Source organism: Leptodactylus fuscus, chromosome 1 (assembly GCF_031893055.1).
Source record: "Leptodactylus fuscus isolate aLepFus1 chromosome 1, aLepFus1.hap2, whole genome shotgun sequence".
NCBI classification, from domain to species: Eukaryota; Metazoa; Chordata; class Amphibia; order Anura; family Leptodactylidae; genus Leptodactylus; species Leptodactylus fuscus.
In genome coordinates this window covers 99,473,733-99,486,969 of record NC_134265.1, presented here as the reverse complement: position 1 = coordinate 99,486,969, position 13,237 = coordinate 99,473,733, and positions in this window count along the sequence as shown.

Below are 13,237 nucleotides of genomic sequence, written 5' to 3'. Positions count from 1 at the left end.
CACGCACAGCGTGCCGTGGCAAATTTAGCACTGCCCACTTTTATGCTGGCTCCGCCCATTCTCATTCATTTTTCATGTGCTCCTACACAGTATAATCCTCCTATAGTCACCCGTAAATTATATGTCCCACCTCCATCTCTCCCCCAGTGTCATATACCCCCTTCATCTCTGCCCACAGTTTCATGTCACCCTTCCATCTGCCCAGTTTCATGTCCCCCTCCATCTCTTCCCCCAATTCCATGTCCCCCCTCCATCTCTGCCCCCATTTTCATGTCCCCCCTCCATCTCTTCCCCCAATTCCATGTCCCCCTCCATATCTGCCCACAGTTTCATGTCCCCCCTCCATCTATGCCCCCAATTCCATGTTCCCCCTCAATCTCTGCCCCAATTTCATGCCCCCTCCATCTCTGCCCTCAGTTTCATGTCCCTCTCCATCTCTGCCTCCAGTTTCATGTCCCCCCTTCATCTCTGTCCCCAGTTTCATCTCGCCCCTCCATCTCTGCCCCCAGCTTCATGTCTCCCCCATCTCTGCCCCTCAGTTTCATGTCCCCCCTCATCTCTGCCCCCACTTCCATTCCCCCCTCCATCTCTGCCCCCAGTTTCATGTCCCCCTCCATCTCTGTGACCGTTTCATGTCCCCCCTCCATCTCTGCCCCCAGTTTCATGTCCCCCCTCCATCTCTGCCCCAGTTTCATGTCCTCCCCTCCATCTCTGCCCCAGTTTCATGTTGTTCTCCCCCCTTCATCCTCCCCAGTTTCATGGGCCCCCTTCATTATGTTCCCCCTTGATGGCCTACTAGATCTATATACAGACTGAGCTGTGAGAGAACCATGATTTATTAATTGGTTTACTTTCTCTGACTAGATGCCAGTGCTAGCATCAGGAGGTTCTCCTGAAATAACTATTTGGTCTACTTGTTCTGTCTGGCTGTTCTCTTTGAAGTTAACCCTTGCTCGTGTCACCTCTGTTGTCTTCCTCACGGAAAAATCCACCATACCAGGGATATATGGCTCCCATGCCAGTGTTTGCATACATGCTGGAGGATGTCAACCAATACAGGGCACTGAATTTTCCACGCTGAAAAAAAAGCCTCCCATTGATTTCAATGGATTCTGCTAGCTTTTTTTCCACTAGCAGAATATTCTGCTAGCAGAGAATTCTGCTAGTGGAAAAAAAAGCTAGCGACACCCATTGAAGTCAATGGGAAGCAGTTATTTCAGCGCTGAAAATTCGGCACTAAATAAAGCGTCATTTTCCACCTTGTGACTGGACCCTTCAATGTTTCCCTTCTGTTAAAGCCACTCCTGACTTTGGCTCAACAAAGCACAGCAAAATCTGCAACAAAAACTGCTATGTTTGCACAACATGGAGCCTCAGCCTAAAGAGGTTTTCTGTGACTAAGAAAATGTGACTAAAGTCTGCAAATGCTTCTACAGTATATGAATGAATAAACTTAAAGGGGCTCTATCAGAAAAATTATGCTAATAGAGCCCCATATATGCATGAATAGCCTTTAAAAAGGCTATTCAGGCACCGTAAATGTTATATTAAATCCCGGTCCTGTTTTTAAATAAAAGCATTAAAACATATATGCTAATCGTACCTGAACGTGCACCATGGGTGGGGATGCACAATGCGACGACAGCTTTGGGCACGCCTGCCTCTTCTGTCTTCTTGTAGTGACGCCCTCTGGTTCCGTGTCTTCTTCTGTCTTCTTGTCTTCAAATCCCGCACCTGCGTAGTAGTGCTTCCCTCCGGAGCACTACTGCGCAGGCTCACTTGCCAGTCCCCGTAGAACTACATGAGCGTACTGCACACTCGCGAACTGCCATTAAGTAAAATGGTGAGTGAGCCTGTGCAGTAGCTCTCCAGAGAGAAGTGCTACTATGCAGGCACGGGATTTGAAGACCTCAAGCCGTTAGAAGACCAATAGGAAGCCGGCAGAAGAGACGGGACCAGAGGGCGTCGCTTCAAGAAAAAAGAAGAGGTAGGCATGCCCAAAGATGATGCTGCATCGTGCATCACCGCCCCTGGTGCACGTTCGGTAAGATTTGCATATATGTTTTTATGCTTTTATTTTAAAACGAGACGGGGGTTTAAAGGGGCTCTATCAGCAAAATCATGCTGCTAGAGCCCCACATATGCGTGCATAGCCTTTAAAAAGGCTATTCAGGCACCGTAAAAGTTATATTACACTACCCCGCCGTTTTAAAATAATAACCTAAAAAAGAATGTGCTCTACTTACCGAACGTGCACCCTGGGCGGGCATTCAGGGTGTGTCTTCATCTTCTTCCCCGCCTCTTCTTCCTCCGATGTCCTCCGGTCCCGTCTTCCTCCAGCCAGCGCCGCACCTCCCATGAGGCGACCTGAAGCGACCGCTTCAGGCGGCGCTATGTCAGGACCCCAGGGAGGGCGGCATTTTTGATTACCTAAGCCAATCCAGGACAAGCTGTTCTGGACTGGCTTAGCACCGAGCGGTGGTTTGGGGAGGCCACTGGAGCAGCGCTGCTCCAGCAGCCTCCCCTCACGCTCAGGCAGAGAGCAGGTCCTCTCCGTGCCTGCTCTCTGCCTGCGAACGGCGCTAAGCCATGCCCCCTCCGCTTTGCCACGCCCCCTCGCTCCGTCGCGCCCCCTCCGCTCCGCACCCTCCTCCCTGGGGGGGGGGGTGGCTCTCTGTAGTTCGCCTCGGGCGGCGAAAGGGGTAGGTTCACCCCTGCCTCCAGCGCTTGCGAACGGACAGTGATAGCGGGGGCGCATGCGCAGTAGCCGTAGTAGAAGCCGCATGCTACTGTGCATGCGCCCAGACTGTTTTTCCATGTCAGTGTCCTCGAGCGAGCGCTGGAAGAAGACGGGACTGGAGGACGTCGGAGGAAGAAGAGGCGGGGAAGAAGATGAAGACACACCCTGAATGCCCGCCCAGCGTGCACGATCCGTAAGTAGAGCACATTCTTTTTTAGGTTATTTTTTTAAAACAGGGGGGTAGTTTAATATAACTTTACCGATGCCTGAATAGCCTTTTTAAAGGCTATGCACGCATATGTGGGGCTCTATTAGCATAATTTTGCTGATAGAGCCCCTTTAATGGGTCATCAGTATGTGAACTGTGAGGGTCTGATACATGGACCCCACATACATCAATTGGTGCAGAAGATGCTAATAGACGTGTAGCATAGCTCTTTTTCAAGTCATAGGAGCAATGCTACAATTCACCAGAACTCCTGCTGTAGAGGTGATGTTGCTGTAGCGCTACTCCTATTACTTGAATAGGAGGGTACTGCATGCCTACTATCAGCTTTTGGTACCCAAAGACTGCCAGCACAGCTTCTCTATATGGGACCAGGTGTAAGACCCCACTGATCACATCCTGTGGATAGGTCATCAATATAAAAAATGAATTTGGGTCTGGACATCCCATTTAAAATATTGATGTTCAAGTAATTTCTATATTACGCTATATTAAGCCAGTTGGTCATTATTAGAGATGAGCGAACACTAAAATGTTCGAGGTTCGAAATTCGATTCGAACAGCCGCTCACTGTTCGAGTGTTCGAATGGGTTTCGAACCCCATTATAGTCTATGGGGAACATAAACTCGTTAAGGGGGAAACCCAAATTCGTGTCTGGAGGGTCACCAAGTCCACTATGACACCCCAGGAAATGATACCAACACCCTGGAATGACACTGGGACAGCAGGGGAAGCATGTCTGGGGGCATAAAAGTCACTTTATTTCATGGAAATCCCTGTCAGTTTGCGATTTTCGCAAGCTAACTTTTCCCCATAGAAATGCATTGGCCAGTGCTGATTGGCCAGAGTACGGAACTCGACCAATCAGCGCTGGCTCTGCTGGAGGAGGCGGAGTCTAAGATCGCTCCACACCAGTCTCCATTCAGGTCCGACCTTAGACTCCGCCTCCTCCGGCAGAGCCAGCGCTGATTGGCCGAAGGCTGGCCAATGCATTCCTATGCGAATGCAGACTTAGCAGTGCTGAGTCAGTTTTGCTCAACTAAACATCTGATGCACACTCGGCACTGCTACATCAGATGTAGCAATCTGATGTAGCAGAGCCGAGGGTGCACTAGAACCCCTGTGCAAACTCAGTTCACGCTAATAGAATGCATTGGCCAGCGCTGATTGGCCAATGCATTCTATTAGCCCGATGAAGTAGAGCTGAATGTGTATGCTAAGCACACACATTCAGCACTGCTTCATCACGCCAATACAATGCATTAGCCAGTGCTGATTGGCCAGAGTATGGAATTCGGCCAATCAGCGCTGGCCAATGCATTCTATTAGCCCGATGAAGTAGAGCTGAATGTGTGTGCTAAGCACACACATTCAGCACTGCTTCATCACGCCAATACAATGCATTAGCCAGTGCTGATTGGCCAGAGTACGGAATTCGGCCAATCAGCGCTGGCTCTGCTGGAGGAGGCGGAGTCTAAGGTCGGACCTGAATGGAGACTGGTGTGGAGCGATCTTAGACTCCGCCTCCTCCAGCAGAGCCAGCGCTGATTGGCCGAATTCCGTACTCCGTGCGCTTGAACCCTTGTGCAGCCTCGGCTCTGCTACATCAGAGCCGAGGGTGCGCTTGAACCCTTGTGCACACTCTGCTTCATCAAGCTAATAGAATGCATTGGCCAGCACTGATTGGCCAGAGTACGGAATTCGGCCAATCAGCGCTGGCCAATGCATCCCTATGGGAAAAAGTTTATCTCACAAAAATAACATTCCCCCCTAAATAAAGGTTATCCCTAGCTATCCCTGCCTGTACAGCTATCCCTGTCTCATAGTCACAAAGTTCACATTCTCATATGACCCGGATTTGAAATCCACTATTCGTCTAAAATGGAGGTCACCTGATTTCGGCAGCCAATGACTTTTTCCAATTTTTTTCAATGCCCCCGGTGTCGTAGTTCCTGTCCCACCTCCCCTGCGCTGTTATTGGTGCAAAAAAGGCGCCAGGGAAGGTGGGAGGGGAATCGAATTTTGGCGCACTTTACCACGTGGTGTTCGATTCGATTCGAACATGGCGAACACCCTGATATCCGATCGAACATGTGTTCGATAGAACACTGTTCGCTCATCTCTAGTCATTATAGCTTTAGTGAAAAACAACAGAGAAATAACATTGTCATTTACAGTGTTCAGTTTTCAAGACTAAGCAACCATGGTTTGGAAGATTTGCAAAAACACACATATATGGTGATGTGGTGTCTATATTAATTTCCATTTTGTCCCTTAAAGAGTTGCATAATATAATATCCCATCATTCATAACATAAACTGAAGATAGTTGTTAAGATAGCTTGGCTCACTAATGATGGCAATCTAAAAATGCAAATCCCGATCCATGACCTAATATGAATAACTTTAGAATATTTCACAGACTGCCAGTTTCCCCACTGAGATAACCATTTAGAATGTCTTCGATAGGAAACGCTCTCAACAACAGTTGTGGTCAGCGGGAGATAAATTACATTTCATGCAGATGTACGTAGAACACTTTTATCTTAATGTTCTATAAGACAAAAAATGACTATTAAACCTGCATGAGTGCTATGTTTCTATTTCATCTGGTTTGCTCTATTGTAATCTGCAATGTTGGGGGAAAAACGTATCTCCATTAAAATGACCCTGGCATTGAGGGTAGACAATGTTGGTCACTATACGATATTTCCCAGCAAGGAACAGTTATATTTAGTTAATTGAAGTTGTATAGAAAAATCAGAGAAAACTGATAGGTAGATTTCTAGCAAAGTAGTGTTATCTCTACAGTATATCTGTACTAAGTAGTGATATCTCTACTGGATATCTGTACTAATTAGTGATATCTTTACTGCATATCTGTACTAAGTATTGATATGTCTACTGTATATCTGTACTAAGTAGTGATAGCATTGGGGTGGCAGATGAATAAATGGCAGAACAATGAAATATAATAAATTTATTGGGAAGGAGAAAAAATGGTACAAAGATAGCGTATTTCGAGGTGAAAACTTATTTTTCAAATCAACCGTACCATCTGTCTATCAGAGACATCTAAGCTAGGCAGGAGAGGAGCTTGGATGCCTCTGAAAGACAGAAGGTTCGGTTGATTCACCTTGAAATACGTTATCTTTCTAGTTTTTTTTCTCCTTCCCAAAAAACTTACTATATTTCATTGGATGGTTCTGCCATTGGATGGTTCTGCCAACCCTAGGAGGGTTGAAGTGAAGAGTGCATACTATTGGTCTCTGCTTTCAGTTTTTTTTCACCTTCAAATTTCGGTTGCTGTGGATAAGAATTTTTTCTTTTAAAATTTCTATTACTTGGAGTCTGAGGGACACCCAAGAAGAGACCTGGCAAGCCGCCTTCACTATACTAACTTAATATATGCATTAAGTGGTTGTGGAACACAACCTTACAAGGTGAGCCCCAAACCACCTGGGAAAGTAGGGGATCTGGGTCAAGTTATAAATCCTAACTGGTTCCGCATAGGAAGTGCTTCTTTCTGTTTTATTTATACTACAGTGTGCTTTTAAAGGGGCTGTCTGGGAAGTTGTAATATACCTACCTGATCTGGGGATCATAGATGATGGACCATGGCTTTGGTCATGTCATGGCTCACGACGTTCGGGTCCAAAGCAGCATTCTGCTCTCCCTCTTTTTGATCCATCACTGGGTTTCTCCACTCTCTGCCTCTGAGCTCAATTTCAGAGGTAATGACTTACCTGTGCTATGGAGACTAGCTGATTACTGTATTTTTCGGACTATAAGATGCACTGGACTATAAGACGCACCTAGGTTTTAGAGGAGGAAAATAGGGGCCAGATGTACTTTTTAGTTCTACCATTTTGCAAAATGTCTATAGCTTAGATCACCTTTTATTTAAATTAGAGCCAAAATGGTGAAAAAAATGGCGGTTTTTGCACTTTTGATTTCGATGTTCGCTGTACAGGAAAAATATTAGTAGACCGAGCATTTTTGGACACAGAGATATCTAATGTGTATGTGTTTCACAGCAATTTTCTACTTTTATATGTATTCTAGGGAAAAGAGGTAATTTAGTACTTTTATTTACTTTATTTTTTATTATATTCTTTAAACTTTTTTCTTCTTTTTACTATTTTATTAGCCCCCACTAGGGGGCTTGAACCTGCAATCATTTGATTGCAAGTCCCTTAGACTGCAATACAACTGTATTGCAGTCTATGAGAGATTCTATACATTAGACCAGCCGCAATAGTATTATTACTATGGCAGGCCTGGGAACCTTCAGTAGTCTACCGGAAGTCCCCAGAACAGGTTGGCTCCTGTGTCCTCCCCGGATTTTTCATAGTTGACTTTGTACTGTACAGTATTCATCAATTAGTGCTCTGAATGATGGCAAACTATCTTTAGGTGAGGGTAGTACGAAGAGTATATCATCAGCAAATGCTGTTGCATGCACAGTCTGGTTTCCAATTGCTACTCCTGTGAATTTGGGGTTCTGTTGGACAGATTGCAAGAAAGGCTCCAGTGCAAGAACAAATAGGCCTGGTGATAATGGGCAACCTTGGCGTGTGCCGTTGTGAATATTAAACTTTTGTGAGAAGGTCCCATTAATCTTAATTGACGCATGGGGGCTAGTATAGAGTGTGAAAACAGCTTCAATAAAGGCTGGGGGAAAGCACAATTTGCTATAAGAAATGTCCAATCAATGCGATCGAACGCCTTTTCAGCGTCGATTCCCAAAAGTATCAATTTCAGTTTAGCGTTTTTTGCCCGTGATAACATAGGTAATATTTTAGCCATATTATTACGCCCTTCTCTGCCAGGTATGAAGCCGGATTGTTCTGGATCAATTAGGTGTGGTAGAACCCGGCCTAACCTCCTAGCTAAAACTTTAGCCCAGATTTTTACATCGAAATTAAGTAAGGAGATCGGCCTGTAACTACTGCAATGTGTTGGGTCTCTTCTCTCTTTAGCTATGATTGAAATATGGGCTTCTTGCGCCTGTCGGGGTAGCGATGCACCCTGTAGTAAGGAGTTACAGAAAGCTACTAATCGAGGCGTGAGAATGTCCTTAAACTTTCTATAATAAAGTAGGGACAGGCCGTCTGGGCCGGGGCTTTTACCTGGTTGAAAACTATTGATTATGTCCTGAATTTCAGAAGGCGTGACAGGCTGGGCGAGATCTTCGGACAGGTCACTGGTGAGAGATGGTAATTGTAACCTACCTAGAAAGCCCCTAATCATCCTCTGTAGTGCTGCGGGGGAAGAGTCAGCAAGTTGGTGGGATAGGATGTACAGACCAGAGTAATAGTCAACAAAGCTTTGTGCGATTTCAGCTGTGTCTGTCACTTTAGTGCCTGAGGCAAGCTTGATAGTGGAGATATAGGATTTGGCTTTTGCCTTTTTTAACAGATTGGTCATTAATCAACTACCCTTGTACCCATGGGCATACATCAGGTGTTGGTATCTCAGACACTTTTTCGCCGCCTTCGCTTCAAGTAATGAATTCAATTTTTCCCTCAATGTTGAGAGCTCACCTTGTATGTGTATTGAGATAGATCTTTTATGTGTTCTTTCTAATTTCGCTATTTTACAAAGCAAATCATCAATCAATTTTTGCCTTTCCCTTTTCACTTTCGTGCCCATGGAGATTAACACACCTCTGATAAAGGATTTATGTACTTCCCATACAATGGTTGAGCATATATCAGGGGAAGTGTTGAGGTCAAAATAGTCAGTGAGCTGTTTTTGAATGGTGGCAATAGAAATCTCAGAATCTAGAGATTCATTTAATCTCCAATTCCAAGCTTTAGGCGGGACCTGGCTAAGCCGGAATGTTGTGGTCACTGGGACATGATCAGAGGGTAAATGGAAGGGAGGGCGTCCGATGCCCGTCTGGATCACCTGCCAACAATAATAGGGCTGGTGTCCAGAGGGGCGTCAGACAAAGTACAAAATAAAAGACCTAAATATCCTATGTCACACTGAGACCGAAGTGGAGCTTAAGTCAAACAATTGTGAAAGTCAACATGCATATCAGCAATAAGACCAACTTAATATCAACTTCAACATATATAATGTAAAGGATATATCGCCCAGTGTGCGGTCAGTGTCAGTCACGCAAAAATGACCTGTAGGTCTTGGATCTATAGGCCTCATTGCCTCTGACGTGCTTTCGGCGTGTATCGCAGCTGTCTCATAGGTGGTCTTCTGTTTCTCTGGGATTTGAAATGTAGAGCTTCCCTAGGAGATACTTGTTGCATTCCTGGTGATGAGGCTGGGTGCTCCTATGTTACTGGCGGCCAGTAAGATATTTGGACGGGAGGTATCCCCAAAAGGGGCCATGCTGCTTCTAAATCCTGGGGAGTGTGGATAATGATCCGGCAGCCATCTTTCTGGATAGAGAAACCGAAGGGAAACATCCAGGCATAGGTGATGTTGTTTGCTCTTAGCACTTCTAATAAAGGTCTCATGGCTCTGCATTTTTGCAACGTGGTAGGTTCAAAGCCCTGATAAAGATGTAGCATAGAGCCCTCATAGACTATTTCGAGTCTATCCCTAGCTGCACGTAGAATCATTGTCGTGTCTGTGGATGAAAGGAGGCCGCAGATAACATCCCACAGCGGCTCGGTATCCGAAGGCTTAGGCCTAAGAGCTCTGTGCACTCGTTGTATAGGGATATCTCCCGCATCACAGTCGCCCAGCAAATCCTGGAATATAGCACTCACCACCTGCCGTAGAAGATCGGGGCCGCAGGTTTCTGACAAGCCTTTAATTCGGATGTTCCGTCTCCAGTTTCGGTTCTCCAAATCCTTTAGCATCAGGTGAGTGTGGTTCAAGTGCTCTGTGTGCCGGGCTAGATCTTTGGAGAAGCCATATTGCTTTTGCTGTGAAGCTTGCTGTGCTGCTTCTAGGGCTTCCACCCTGTCTTCCATCTTCAGGATGTCTGTTTTCAGGCTAGCTATCTCTGTAAGAACCGGAGCTATAGCTTGTGTCAAGGCTTGTTCTAGCGTTTGCTTAAAAAAGTCCTGTGTTATCATTGCAGATTGCTCACCATAGGTGGGCTTCTCCGAGCTCGCTGCTGTTTCTGCTTCTCTCACGGTAGGCGCCATCTTAGAGGGTAGCGCACCAGAACATGTCGGTAGTTTGTTGTCGGCATTTCTCTGTTCACCATGTATAGAGGGATTGGTAACTCGGGTTGTGAGTTCTCCTATTCCTTCCCTGCCGATTTTGACCATTTTTGGGTTGCTATTATCCCTTAGCAAGGTGATTCCGAGAACGTGATGAAGGAGCAACGGGTCTATGCATCCATTACCACTTGCGGTCAGGCTCTGCCCCCCTTGGTGTCTCTATCTTGTCGGTGGTCAGTATTTGAGGGCACATTTTGCATCTTTTCTGTTCGCATGGAAATGTTCTTGTGTTAGTTGGAGGTGACGGTGAGCTGCTAATCAGTAGAGATGAGTGAACACCGTTCGATCAAATAGGTATTCGATCGAATATCAGACCATTCGAGGTATTAGTTTACAATTGAATACCACGCGGCATACGCAGTAAAAATTTGTATCCCCTCCCACCTTCCCTGGTGCTTTTTTTTTGTACCAATAACTGTGCAGGGAAGGTGGGACAGTTACTACGACAACGGAGGCATTGAAAAAAATTGAAAAAATTCATTGGCTGCCGAAAACATGTGACCTCCCATTTATAAGAATAGCCAGCGCATTCTTCGTGTCATTTGCGGTGAGAAATAGGGAGAGAGAGAGATCTGCTGAGGGCTAGATAGCTTCTAGTAGGCAGGGAAAAACGGAAGAACAATGACAGCTCTTTTCAGAGCTATACACTGTAGGGAGAGGAGTCGAAATTTCAACGGGGTGTCTCCAGTGGCGGATCCAGGGTTTGAGTGGCCCTGGGCAATTGACTTTGGCGGGGCCCTACTTACTGGGGGGTCTGGCGGTGCGCGCCACGGCAAATTTGGCCTTGCCCACTTTTATGTTGACTCCACCCACTTTTGTGTTGACTCCGCCCATTCTCAGTCATTTTTCATGTGCTCCCACACAGTATAATCCTCCTACAGTCACCCATAAATTATATGTCCCCCCTCCATCTCTCCCCCAGTTTCATATACACCCTTCATCTGCCCCTAGTTTCATGTCCCCTCCTCCATCTCTGTCCCCAGTTTCATGCCATTCTCCCCCTTCATCTGCCAACAGTTTCATGTCCCCCCGTCTCTGCCCCAGTGTCATGCCATTCTCTCCCCTTCATCTGCCCCAGTGTCATGCCGTTCTCCCCCCCTTCATCTGCCCCAGTATCATGCTGTTCTCTCCCCCCTTCATCTGCCCCAGTGTCATGGGCCCCCTACATTATGTTCCACCTAAATGTTTAACACAAAGAAACCCCACTTACACTCACCTTCCATCGCTCCCCCGCCGCTCTCTCCGCAGTCTCACTCGCTCACAGAGTTGTAGGCGCGATGTGACGCGGCTACAAATGCAGGAGAGCAGCGTTAAAGCAGGAGCTGAACTGTGACAGCTCCTGCTTTAAACAGCTATGTATTCAGCTCATCGGCATCCGTAGGACGCTGATGAGTTGAAATCGGGGCATGCCGACCCAGACCGTTTCGTTAGGTCCGGGCCACGGGGCCCCGCTAGGCGCAGGGCCCCGGGCGATTACCCGGCTCGTACAGCTCGCCCGGCCCTGGATACGCCCCTGGGTGTCTCCCCAAATCAGGGATATGGAGCAATTCAGTCCAGCCAGATACGTTCAACTGAGCTTTGCAGGCAGTGTCCCCCCCCAAACACCTAACAGTGATTCAGAGCAAATCAGCCCAGCCAGATACGCTGAAACCAGCTTTGCAGGCAGTGTGTAACCCCATAACAGGGATACAGAGCAATTCAGTGCTGTTCAGGCAGTGTGTAACCCCAAAACAGGGATACAGAGCAATTATGTCCGGCTATGTACACTCAATCCAGATATCCAGGGTGTGTACCCCCAAAACCTAAGTGGGAGACACAGAAATTCAGTCAGGCTATGTACGCTCAATCCAGTTTTTCACGGTGTGTACCCCCAAAACCTAGGTGGGAGACACAGAAATTCAGTCAGGCTATGTACGCTGAATCCAATTTTTAAGGGTCTAACCCACAATGCTAAGTGGGAGACATAGCCGTTCATTCAGTCCATATACGCGACATCCAGCTTTCCCATGCTGTTACCCCCCAAAGCTAAGTGGGAGACAGCCGTTCATTCAGTCAGGCCAAGTAGGCTCAAACCTGTTTTTAACCCCTTCCCGCCGATGGCATTTTTTGACTTCCTGACCAAGCTCGATTTTTCAAAACTGACATGTGTCACTTTATGTGGCAATAACTTTGGAACGCTTTAACTTACCAAAGGGATTTTAAGATTGTTTTTTCGTAACACATTGTACTTCATGTTAGTGGTAAATTTTGGTTGATATGTTTTGTGTTTAATTATGAAAAAATTGGAAATTTGGTGGAAATTTTGAAAAATATGCATTTTATAAAGTTTGAAATGATGTGCATTGCATACGGATAGTCAGACCGCCAAAATTATATCATAAATCTCATGTCTCAGATCTCTGCTTTATGTCGGCATCAAACTTTAGTCACCCTTTTAATTTTTACAGACATTATAAGATTTACAAGTGAAACAACAATATTCAAAATTTTCAAGAAATTTCCAAAACCCATTTTTTAAGGGACTAATCCAGTTATGAAGGCGTTTTGAAAGACCCTTGTATTAAACCCCCCATAAATCACCCCATTTTCAAAACTGCACCCCTTAGATAAGCCAAAACAACATATACCTAGTATTTTAACCCTATAAGTGCTTAACAGGAATTAATACAAAATGGAGGTGAAATTTTCAAATTTGAATTTATTTTACTAACATTTTCGTTTAGCCCTAGAATTTGCACATTCACAAGGGGTTAAAGGAGAAAACGCGTCCCACAATTTGTTAGGCAAGTTCTCCCGACTATCATAGTACCCCACTTGTGGGTGTAAACTAATATATGGACGCACAGCGAGACGCAGAAGGGAAGGCGCGCCAAGGAACTTTTAGAGGGCAGATCTGGCTGTGATCAGTTTCAGGAACCATGTCGCATTTACAAAGCCCTTGAGGAGTCAAAACAGTGGAAACCTCTAGAAAGTGACCCCATTGTGAAAACCGCACCCCTCAAAGAATTTATCAAGTGATGTAGTGAGCATTAGTAACCCCGAAGTGAATGTGTAAGCTGTGCGGAGTAAATT